This window comes from Bidens hawaiensis, unplaced genomic scaffold (genome assembly GCF_021521415.1).
Source record: "Bidens hawaiensis isolate Kalapana, Puna unplaced genomic scaffold, B.hawaiensis_p1.1 tig00039473_1, whole genome shotgun sequence".
Classification (NCBI taxonomy): domain Eukaryota; kingdom Viridiplantae; phylum Streptophyta; class Magnoliopsida; order Asterales; family Asteraceae; genus Bidens; species Bidens hawaiensis.
The window spans coordinates 101,620-113,537 of NW_027505604.1; the positions used below are offsets into that span (position 1 = coordinate 101,620).

At 30.8% G+C, this 11,918-nt stretch overlaps 1 pseudogene; it reads left to right on the plus strand.

Annotated features, from left to right (window-relative positions):
* The first annotated feature begins 2,989 nt into the window (after window positions 1–2,989).
* LOC143614245 (umecyanin pseudogene) lies at window positions 2,990–3,373 on the plus strand (annotated as a pseudogene).
* Window positions 3,374–11,918: the final 8,545 nt, after the last annotated feature.

Below are 11,918 nucleotides of genomic sequence, written 5' to 3' on the forward strand. Positions count from 1 at the left end.
TGATTAAGGTCAAAAATTGAACTGGAATTGAGTTTTGGATTAAAGTCTGGAATGCATTGAATGTGTTCGAAATTAGCAGACGAGTTGTTTGGTTGAGTTTTGAGGATAATTGGTTAGGTATTGAGTAGATTTGGTGTGATTCTGGTCTTCATTGAGTTTGGAAACTGGAAATGGAGGTTTGAAGGTTTGAATAGCCATTCGTTAGTTTCTTAGCTCATTCGTTAACTTGAAACTACTCATTTGTTAAGCAGTTGTAACTGCCAAGTGCCAGGTGTCATTCTAAATAACTACTCATTAGTTATTAAAATGATCTCTTTCTTTAGCATTTCTCATTCGCTCACTTGCTGATTCGTTACATTCACATTCGTTCATCTATTGGTTTAACTCATTCATTCTTTACTTCATTCGTTAAAACAGTCCCTCATTCGTAATAACAATAACGTTCATTCGTTTGTGTCATTCGTTTCCTTTTGTTTGACTCATTCGTGCCATAAAGTATTCTTATTCGTGCTCCTCATTCGTGTAACACTCATTCATGCTCCTCATTCGTTAATCCTTGAACTTTCATAAAGTAACATGACTAAAATCATCATACTTAACATGCATGTAATCTTAAACAATCTTTCGTGCATACCTTTAGCTTGATGGATGAATCTATTCCCCAAATAGTTGACCCATAGTTGAATCCTAAAGTCAAAATAAAAACAATCAATTAAAAAAACATCAAAATATGCTTTATGCCAACCATATGCAAACTTATTATCAATATGTATTATATACATATGCAAACTTACTATCAACATATTCTACTCTATACCCAACCATCTGCAAACTTACTATCAATATGTATTATATGCATTTTCATTATAATTAAAAGCTAGATTAATATGGGAATAGAATAATGAATAAGTAACAAGCATTGCTTTCTGAAAAAGTAAGAAATGAATTTCTTCAACTTTACAATAAATTTTTGGGTGCTATCTCAGCTATGAACATGGGTATTTCGCAATTCAAAACATATACCTGTTACACTTCTCATAAATGTATCGTGCCATATTAACTATTAAAAATTGACCAAGCAACACTTATTTCTCACTAAAAATCAATCAGTTGAGTCCAAAATCAATCAAATGGTTGTATACTAACCTTCAGCGTGTTCAGTACAGCCACGAACCAGTCTATCTGTGACATACAAAAATTGCATTTCCCTATTCGATTTCAGGATTAGAACATTTGGAGTATGATAACAGATGGGATTGAAATCGATTTATTACCTTGAACAGATGAGAGAATGAGAGCTGATGTGACTTCAGTCGATGTCGGCTTCAATTAGCATCTCCAATTATGCGTTTCAATTTAATAATAAGAGGATGATAGCGCTTCAACTATTGATACGTTTCAATCAATAGAGGGAGAGCAAATGATTGGCATGAAGAGGAAGAGGAGAAGTAATTGAAGGAGCAATCAATCAAACCCGTGTGAAATTGATGGGATCAATTAAGCTGCCGTGAAATTAAATGTTCGCCTGAGGGAGACCTGAAACAATAAATATACCGGCGTCTGATGTGGGATATGAAAGGTTGCCTATATGTATTATAATGTAATATAGATATAGATATAAATAAAGATTATTGTATGTAAAATATAATATTATTGTGTATATATATATATATCATGGTCCTTGACTTTGAATGTAACACCTAAGTAACACCAAACAAAAATGATGTTAGTAACAAAACACAAATAGCCCTGTTGCGCGAGTAACATGGCTAGTATTTCATCATCTGAAAATTTTCAAAATGGTTTCTTTATAGAAAAAATATTCAAAAGAAATTTTTTTTTTAATTTTTATATTTTAAACTATATTTTATTAATCTTTAAAAACTTCAAATACTTTCTCAACAAAACTTAAAAATTGTTTTAGTAACGTTTCTCTAGTTATCATTATCATTTATTATAAATTGTATTAAGAATACATTAATTATTTTTTTTATATTTTTCTAAAATCACATGCCTTCTGCCAAAAAAAAGTCAAAATAATTTGAATTTTTTTTAGTTTCGAGCGCATGAGATCAATGACATGTGAGATAAGAACCAAACTTGTTAACAAAATCATATTTGCTTAAATATTTTTATTTGTTAAAAAACAATACGTTTTTTAAAAAAATGTATTTAATGATCTTTCAAAAAACGTAAATTATCCCTAATTTTTTTTAACAAACACACTCTACAAAAATTAAATACTTACAAAAAAAATATATTCTTACAATAAGAAAGAAAAAGTTAACAAGAAAATAAAAAGTTACCAAGAAAAAAAAACGTCTTTGGTTATTTAAGAAAAATAAGAAAGTGCATTATATCATACAAAACTAAGAAAAAAAATTTCTTCAGAAAATAAAAAAAAACATATTTTTTAAGATAATAATGATAACAAAAGATAACAAAACAACCAAAATAAAATGTAAAATTTGAGATATTGGTATGCTTATTAAAAACAGATGGAAATGGGCATATTTTTTGAAAAAAAAATGTTTCTAGTTTTAGTTTTATTAAATGCTTTATTTTGTAAAAAAAATAAAAAATCTTTCTACAGTTTATGTTATACAATAAGATTAGAAGCATTACAAATATTTTTTTTTCAATACCACTCATTTGATAAATTCTATACAATAACACTCTTTCAGTAAATTATTTTTTAGAACACTTTTTATAGAAAAAAAACAATAAATAATAAATAACTAATATTAATTTTCAAAATGATTAAAAATTTTAGGTGTATTTTTAGAAAAGAAATCATCATGATTTCTAATATATTAATGCTTTATTTTATTAAAAACTTTACATGATATAGTAATAACTTTTGAGGAAAAAAATCCAGACATTAATATAATGCATCCTAGAATTAAATTCTAATGATGAAACCACACCTATTTAACTTCGCGTTTCCTCAGTACTAAAAAAAAAAAGAAAAAAGATATACAAAGCAAACATGGTTGCTTTCAACTCAACTATGGTTGCATCCATGGCATTATGTAGCTCGGCGATGAAGCATACGGTGGGTGGCGTCTCTGGCTGGCGAATTCCAGAAGACCCCAATTTCTACACAAAGTGGGCATCAAATAGGATCTTTACTGTCGGTGACAATTTGGTCTTTAACTTTATTGGCGATGATGTCACAGAAGTGTCTAAAGATGAGTATGATAGATGCGACGTAAGTAATCCTAGAGATACCATAACAACCAGCCCTGCCACCTTCAAGTTGACCAAACCCGGACACCATTATTACATATCTTCATTGGAGGGACATTGCGACTTTGAACAAACACTAGTAATTAATGTTACCTCAAAGGGTTACTCTTTTGTGGGGGTCTAATTTATATGTGTAGTATGTTAGTCATGTAATTGACTTGAAATAATAAGTTTTATATTTGGTTTAAGAAAATTAGGTTAATCATTAAAGATTCAAACTGAAAAAGTGCAATCAAGAGTGACCTACATGTATGTGTGTATGTATGATTAAAATAAAAGGTGCATTGTGATTAAAAAGGGTAGGAAGGAATGTGAGTCATTCGATCAATGAAATGTTTCAAGGGACAAAGATGAAAATTAGACTTATTGATAAGATTACGCTTAGTTGTAGACTGATGTTGCGCTAAAACGTGATGATGTAGTCACCAACTCTTGCTAAAACCCAGGGCGGTCTTTAACTCCATACATGGCTCGGCCGACGTCTAGAGCATGGTCTTTATAAGGGCATAATTTTTTTATTAAAAAAATTATATATGTTTAAAAAAAAATTAACCTTATATAATGAGAGTTTGATACTCCATAAACCAAAAGACCCAAAAATGTTATTTCTACAATAAGTCAATAATTTTGTTTTGTTAATTCGTATTACAATTATCGTTGAGCTTTTAAAAAATAATATGCAGCCCATTTTTAGTACTCGTCTTGGGCACTCGAATTCACATAGATGGCCGTGCTAATGCCACTACACCACAATTAAAAATGGGCACCTTGTCATGTTTCGCCATACCCTTAATGACGCTAGTGGTAAGAAATAAGTTGGGAAATTTCACACGACCAATTGAAATATTCAATCGGTACAGGTACTGGATAGTTGTACCTAAAAAGCTCATCCCTAGATTGCACGACAGAAAGTTAGTGGGACACAGTTTTCTAAGGGGCTTTTATGGCTGCTCATAGAAAGGGTATGAATGAAAAATGGGACGGCTTTGACGGGTATTCGTAACCCTAGTCATATACTCGACGACAACCTATCCGTCAGGTATCAAGCATATGCAAGACTTAACAAAACGTGGTTCCTGGTTGTAGCTGAGAATTTCTGTTAAACATATGTCCCTTAAAACATATTTAAGGCTACCTCTGCGAGCCCGTCATTTTACCAGGGTACAATAGCCGAAGCAGTATGTACTGCCGGGATTATCCTAACACCCGAATCATATTTGTAACGAGAGATCGGGGTCACAAAAGTTAGAAACGAACTGAATTGAACTATGATTGCTAGAGTTGTGTCTGGTGTCTTAAGCCTTCTACATAACCTACTATATATGGTAGGGGACATGTGATGTGTCATTCACTAAATGATGACACATGTCGCACACATAGGCCATGTATTTAGATTACGAAACTTGTGCATGTCTCATCAGTCATGTTGACACTTGGTAGCTCATGGTGTGCAGATCACTAGAAGTTGACACCTAGCTGGTAACTCATCCCAGTCACTCGACACATGTCACAACACACCGTTGGCGACAACAGATGTCATGATAACCACTGTTCAGACTGACACATGTCCCGAAACTAGGTCCAACCATAAAAAACAATAAGGCGGCTCTTAAGTGGCGAATGAAAGTATGTCATCAAAGCGCCATATTGTGCCCATCGTCTGTTCCCGTGCCTATGCGCGTCAGGTGCACCATTGCTAATGCAACTAAGTGTGTCTAGTCACACAAGAATAGAATCTTGTGAGCCTTCCTTCTTATAAGGAGGTCACAAGTTTATCTTTCTATCAATGTGGGACAAGCAATTTTTCAATTTGACGAAAATTTTAAGTTCTCAATCACATATTTTAGAGTACCGACATCACATTCATATCTACTCTTTGGACTTGTTAATAATTTATTTATGAGTAATACTTACTAATAGTTATTATTAGTCCAAAAATTTCCAACAAAATGGAACCACAAGTACATTCAAATACCGTCGCGATTTACAAATAATTAAAAAAAAGTTGGCATATATGCATTAACAAGCACACATTCTTCGATACTAATAGTAATTTGATAATTTTTTCTCTTTTATTATTTGCTAAAGATTTATTTTCCATTACAGACATAATAGTATGGATATGTGTAGGAATTATATTTTAATTCTACATAAATATTAATTAATCATAACATGGATATGTTATTGTTTATGGTTATGTTTTAACTTATATAGCACTTTGATGTTTGATATATTTTTTGACAACCTATAAGACGATGAACCAACCTATTTGGGGAATTTAATACTAGTCTCTTCAATTGTCATAATTATATATTCAATCATATATAATATAATTATTGTATGTAAAATATAATATTATTGTGTGTATATATATATATCATGGTCCTAGATTTGAATGTAACACCCAGGTAACACCAAACAAAAATGATGTTAGTAACAAAACACAAATAGACCTGTCGCGCGAGTAACATTGCTAGTATTTCATCATCTGAAAATTTTAAAAACGGTTTCTTTGTAGAAATAAATATTAAAAGCAATTTATTTATTTTATTTTTATATTTTAATCTATATTCTTTTGTAATCTTTAAAAAATTCAAATTCTTTCTCAACAAAACTTAAAAATTGTTTTTGATGTGCTAAAAGAAGTTTAACAATTATTAACTAAATTAACTAAAAATAAACACTAACTAATATTCTAGACTCTCTAAAACTCGACTAAACTACTAACCGGCAAGTGAACCGATCGAATCTAGTAAAGCTAAGTAAGTTCGGATATCGAACCCACGAGACTCTCTAAATTACGCTTATTAGCTAATTAGACTCGACTACAAACACGACTTATTAATTTATATCTGTTTGGGGGGTTTTATTTAAAATACTAATTTAATACTATAATTAAAAACTAATTAAGAGAACAAGTAATTTAAACGAAAGCAAAAGTTTGATTTAAATAAGATGATGATGAGAAAACTACCTAGGCTAGAATCCTCTAAATTTCAGCTATGAATTAACCGGGAAAATATTTAGTTACGGACTGGGATCGTAAAATATACACTTAAAAGAAAACCCGAACAGGACCCCCGACCCTTCTCAAGAAGACACCTATGGGTTTCTAACAAGTTTTAACGCACACCGGTGTTAAAAATCAAGTTCACTTACGGTCACATAATTAATTATAGTTTAGTTCCTTTATACTAAATCATACCTTACAGCGCGGAAATCAAAGGCAATTTAATATATTTAATTGATTCAATAGACAATAATAAATAATCAACCCTAGACGGACTCCTTACGAAGAACTAAATCTAGCAAGATTAAATAATAAAGATTTATCAATAACCTAGCACTTTACAGATTTTAGGTTAGCAGCACACTTAGGTTTATTTGACAATATTATTCCTATGATCTTATCATGAAATCAATCATAAAATAATCAAGAACACAAAGTAATTGATCTAATAGCAACCTATCATATGACAAACAATAATCAAGGAAAGCTATGGAATAAAACACATCAAACAATCCTAGGCATTCATACGCATCAATTTAATATAAGTAAATCTTTTACTAAACCATAAAAACCATAACAATAAATAATTCCAAGTCAAATCAAATCATCAAAGTTGGTTCATCATAACCTAGGCAGTCTATGGGTTTAGCCAACAACCATAGTCAAGAACAAAAGAAAGTAAATAGGTTCAAATAATAAATTTATAATGAAAATAATAAATTTAAACCGAATAATAAGAATGTTTGGATGAATAGGTATTGAACTCGGATGCTATTTCAAAGACTTTCTCTTATGAACTAAAGTAAAGAATGATGATGCCTTTGTCTTCTGTCTTTTTCCTTATTGTTGTGCGGTTCCCAATTTTTCGTCTGCCTCCTCTCTAATTTTGGTTCCTTAAAAAATCATATATATAAACCACAAAGCTTGATCAACAATCCACAGCCCAAAAAAAAACTCTTTTTCACCGACACATCTTCCGTTATATGGGCCATCTCAGTTGAAATTGCCATTTAACAAATGATAGAAGTGAATATTTTGTGGCTTATTTTAAACCCCACGTGCCACAATAATTTCAACATTCAAGTTTGAAGTATTATTATGCATTATAGAATGTTTCATAATTTTAACAAATCAATCATAGAAAACCATACTATATTTTTTTATCAAAGGCCTATAAAGAAACCCAGTGAATATAAAATGCGTTTATTCAATTGTCGATCTTAAGAGTAGCATAATACTTCAATTTAGCTCATGATCTCTTGAAACCATTAAACTCACATACGAACCAATTAATAATACTACTCAATAAAAACTTGGCTCAAAAGTATCTAAAAAGTATGGAATATTTATATAATAATACGTTTATTTTAGACTACTTCAGTTTTAGTAACGTTTCTCTAGTTATCATTATCATTTATTATAAATTGTATTAAGAATACATTAATCGAACAGTTATTTATTTTTTTGTATATTTTTCTAAAATTATATGCCTTCTGCCAAAAAAAAGTCAAAATAATTTCAAATTTTTTTATTTTCAGGCGCATGAGATTAATGACACTTTGAGATAAGAACCAAACTTGTTAACAAAGTCATATTTGCTTAAATATTTTTATTTGTTAAAAAACAATACTTTTTTTAAAAATTTGTATTTAATGATCGTTCAAAAAATCTAAATTATCCATAGAATTAAATTTTAAGAAACACGCTCTACAAAAATTAAAAACTTACTAAAAGAATATATTTTTACAATAAGAAAAGAAAACGTTAACAAGACAAAAAAAAAACGTTTTTGGTTATTTTAAAAAAATAAGAAAATGAATTATATTATACAAAACTACGAAATAAAATTCTACAGAAAATTAAAAAAAACGTTTTTCAAAATAATAATGGTAACAAAAGATAAAAAACCAACAAAAATAAAATTTAAAACTTGCGACATTGGTATGCTTATTAAAAGTAGATGGAAATGGGCATATTTTTTTGAAAAAAAATGTTTCCAGTTTTGGTTTTAATAAATGCTTTATTTTGTAAAATAAAAAAAAAATCTTTATACGGTTTATGTTATACAATAAGAATAGAAGTATTACAATTTTTTTTTTCAATACCACTCATTTGATAAATGCTATACAATAACACTCTTTCAGTAAATTATTTTTAGAATACTTTTTATGGAATAAAACTAATAAATAATAAATAACTAATATGACTTTTCAAAATGATTAAAAATTTTAGGTGTATTTTTAGAAAAGAAATCATCATGATTTCTAATTTATTAATGATTTATTTTATTAAACACTTTACATCCTATAGTAATAAGTTTTGTAAGGAATAAAATCCAGACATTAATGCAAGATATTCCAGAATTAAATTCTAATGCTGAAACCACACATATTTAACTTCACGTTTCCCTCAACACTACAAATACAATAAAAATAGATATACCAAGAAAACATGGTTGTTTTCAACTCAAATATGGCTGTTTTTATGGTAGTGGTTGCAACCATGGCATTATGTAGCTCGGCGATGAAGCATACGGTGGGTGGCGCCTCTGGCTAGCGAATTCCAGATGAACCCAATTTCTACACCAAGTGGGCATCAAATAGGATCTTCACTGTTGGTGACAATTTGGTTTTTAACTTTATTGACGATGATGTCACAGAAGTGTCTAAAGATGAATTTGATAGATGCCATGTAAGTAATCCTGGAGATGCCATAACAACCAACCCTGCCACCTTCAACTTGACCAAACCCGGACACCATTATTACATATCTTCATTGGAGAGACATTGCTACTTTGAACAAACACTAGCAATTAATGTTACCTCAAAGGGTTACTCTTTTGTGGGAGTCTGATTTATATGTGTAGTATGTTAGTCATGTAATTGACTTGAAATAATAAGTTTTAAATTTGTTTATGAAAATTAGGTTAATCATTAAAGATGCAAACTGCAAAAGTGCAATCAAGAGTGGCCTACATGTATGTGTGTATATATCGTTAAACTAAAAAGAGCATTGTGATTGAAAAGGGTATGAAGGAATGTGAGTCATTTGATGAAGTGTTTCAAGGGGCAAAGAAGAAAATTAGACCAATTGATAAGGCTACACTTAATTGTAGACTGATGTTGCGCTAAAATGTGATAATGCGGTTCACCAACTCTTGCTAAAACCTAGAGCCGTCTTTGACTCCATACATGGCTTGGCTGACGTATAGGGCATGGTCTTGATAGGGCATAATTTTTTTATTAAAAAAAATATATCTGTTTAAAAAAAGTTAACCTTATATAATGAGAGTTTGATACTCCATAAACCAAAAGACCCAAAAATGTTATCCTTAGCTACCGGGCTGCTAATTAATTGTAGGCAGTTGATATTGGGCTACAAAATAGATGATAAAACCAATAAAATAAGAAAGGTATGCTTATTAAAAATAGATGGAAATGGGCATATTTTTTGGAAAAAAAAAATGTTTCCAGATACCGCACCACGTTTCCTGTTCCTAGAAGATCTTCGGGACCGTATTCTCTTTGTTTTCAAAACGAAATCCTCCGATTTTTCAATCTTTGGATCCCTTTGCTTACTTGTTTTTGGTGGGTTATTGGACTTTTCAGTCTTTGAACCTATTTTCATCATTTCCTTTTTGATTATCCGAAAAGGTTTTCTTATTTTCTGATTTTTATTAGATCTCACATGCATTTCACTGGCTTGACTATCAGTTTGATCAGTCCTTGATCTTGAGTTGCTAGCAAAAGTAGACCGGGACTGATTAAACTGACTTTTCATATCCTTTTGTTGTCAGTGCCAATTCTTGCAATGTCTTTCAAGGTGAGAAGAATTTTCACACACCAAACAACATTTTATCCTAGGAGCACCATAGAACTCATCCAAGTTGCAAGATTGGTGATGATATGGAAAAGGAGATCTATGAACAGATTGAACCAGATTGCGACCCCAATTTTATTTATGACCACGGTCATCAAAAGCATTTGCATAAAAAGACTCAACATTTGCATGTGATTGTTGACCATAGTAGTTATAATCATTAAAGTTGTATGACTGAGGCTTTCTTAGATGATTTGTAGTTTGAGAAAATGATTTGTTATTTGGTGGAACATATCTGCCAGAAGTACTAGCCCGATTTTCCTAATCACAAACATTAGTTTTTGTTGATTTAACCTCAAGCTTACAACTAGATGATGAACAACTTGGCATGTTCATGGAAACAACCTTAGTTACATTTACCAAATTTTCAACAATAGATTCATCAAACATGGTTTCACAATCACTATCTGAAGTAACATCAATATTTTCATTTGTAACATCCGGTTTTTGAAAAATAATAGATAAAAAAATTCAATTATTTAATTATTCGTTATTATGTGTTGGCGATTAAATAAAATAATATAATAGAGTGGTAGGCTTAAATATAAGATGTACCCAGAATTTAAAGTATGGACTAAGGAGTGTTTTGGACCTAAGGTCCATGGGCTTATGGTATAAATATCCCTCAAACCTTTCCAAAACCCTAGATCTCACTTTTTCTATTTTTACCAACACACACAAACAATCTCTACCATTTCATAACAAAAGGCTCGCCTCGTTTAGTATTTCTAGATCTAACTAAAACCGGGCTTTAAAATCAATAAAGCGTAGAACTTTATCGTAAACGAGCTAGGTGAGTATAATAATAGAAATGAAATAATAATAATAATAAATAATAATAACAATAATAATAATAATATATAGGTGTTAGACGCAGCATGCTACTAATAATAATAATAATAATAATAATAATAATAATAATAATAATAATACGGTAGTAGTGTAATAATAATAATAGACAGACAGACAGATACATAGCAGCGAGAAAACAAAGAAAGAAGAAGAGAAAGAAAAAGAAGGAAAGAGGGAAATATATAAAGAAATAAAGGAAGGGATTGGTTGGTGGAAAAAGGAGTAATTGTATATAAAGAATTGGAGCAATAAGATTAACATCCAGCTGCCTTGGCAGATAGTAGGCATGTTGTTGTATGAATAGAGGGTCCCATGTTCGAATCTCGGTTCCTGCCATCATTTTTGGCTATGCGACGCGAGTGGAATGGGATGCGATTTGGATCCATTCGATCTGAATGGGTCCATGCGATCCGATTGGATCCATATGCTAACATGACCTGTTAGTCCTAATCTGGCCCAAGCCCAAGAACTAATTAGGCCTATTCCCTAATTTATCCAAAGATGACCAAACAAAATAAACCAAATTAACCAACCCCGTCACCTCCGTATGCCCTGATATTTTTTAAAGATAAATGATTCGGTAAAGAAAAGATATATATATATATATATATATATATATATATATATTGAAGAGTATGAACGCGAAAAAAAAACCGTCGGTAACAAAGTAACCCCATTAGATTCAACCCAAACAAACGAGCCTATCTTATTAAGTACGCCAGATAACTAAAGTACAAATTTAATTAGTTATGTTAATTAACGAATATATATGTTAAACAGTTGGTCGTTCACAATTAAGGAAGGGGATTACTGTTAGCTCCAAACGTAGCAGGATCAAGTTTCTAGCCCCCTTTTTCCTTTAAACATTTTTGGGGCTGTATGCATACTCGTAAGTGAAAGAAGTGGAATACGTAATTTTAATTAATGA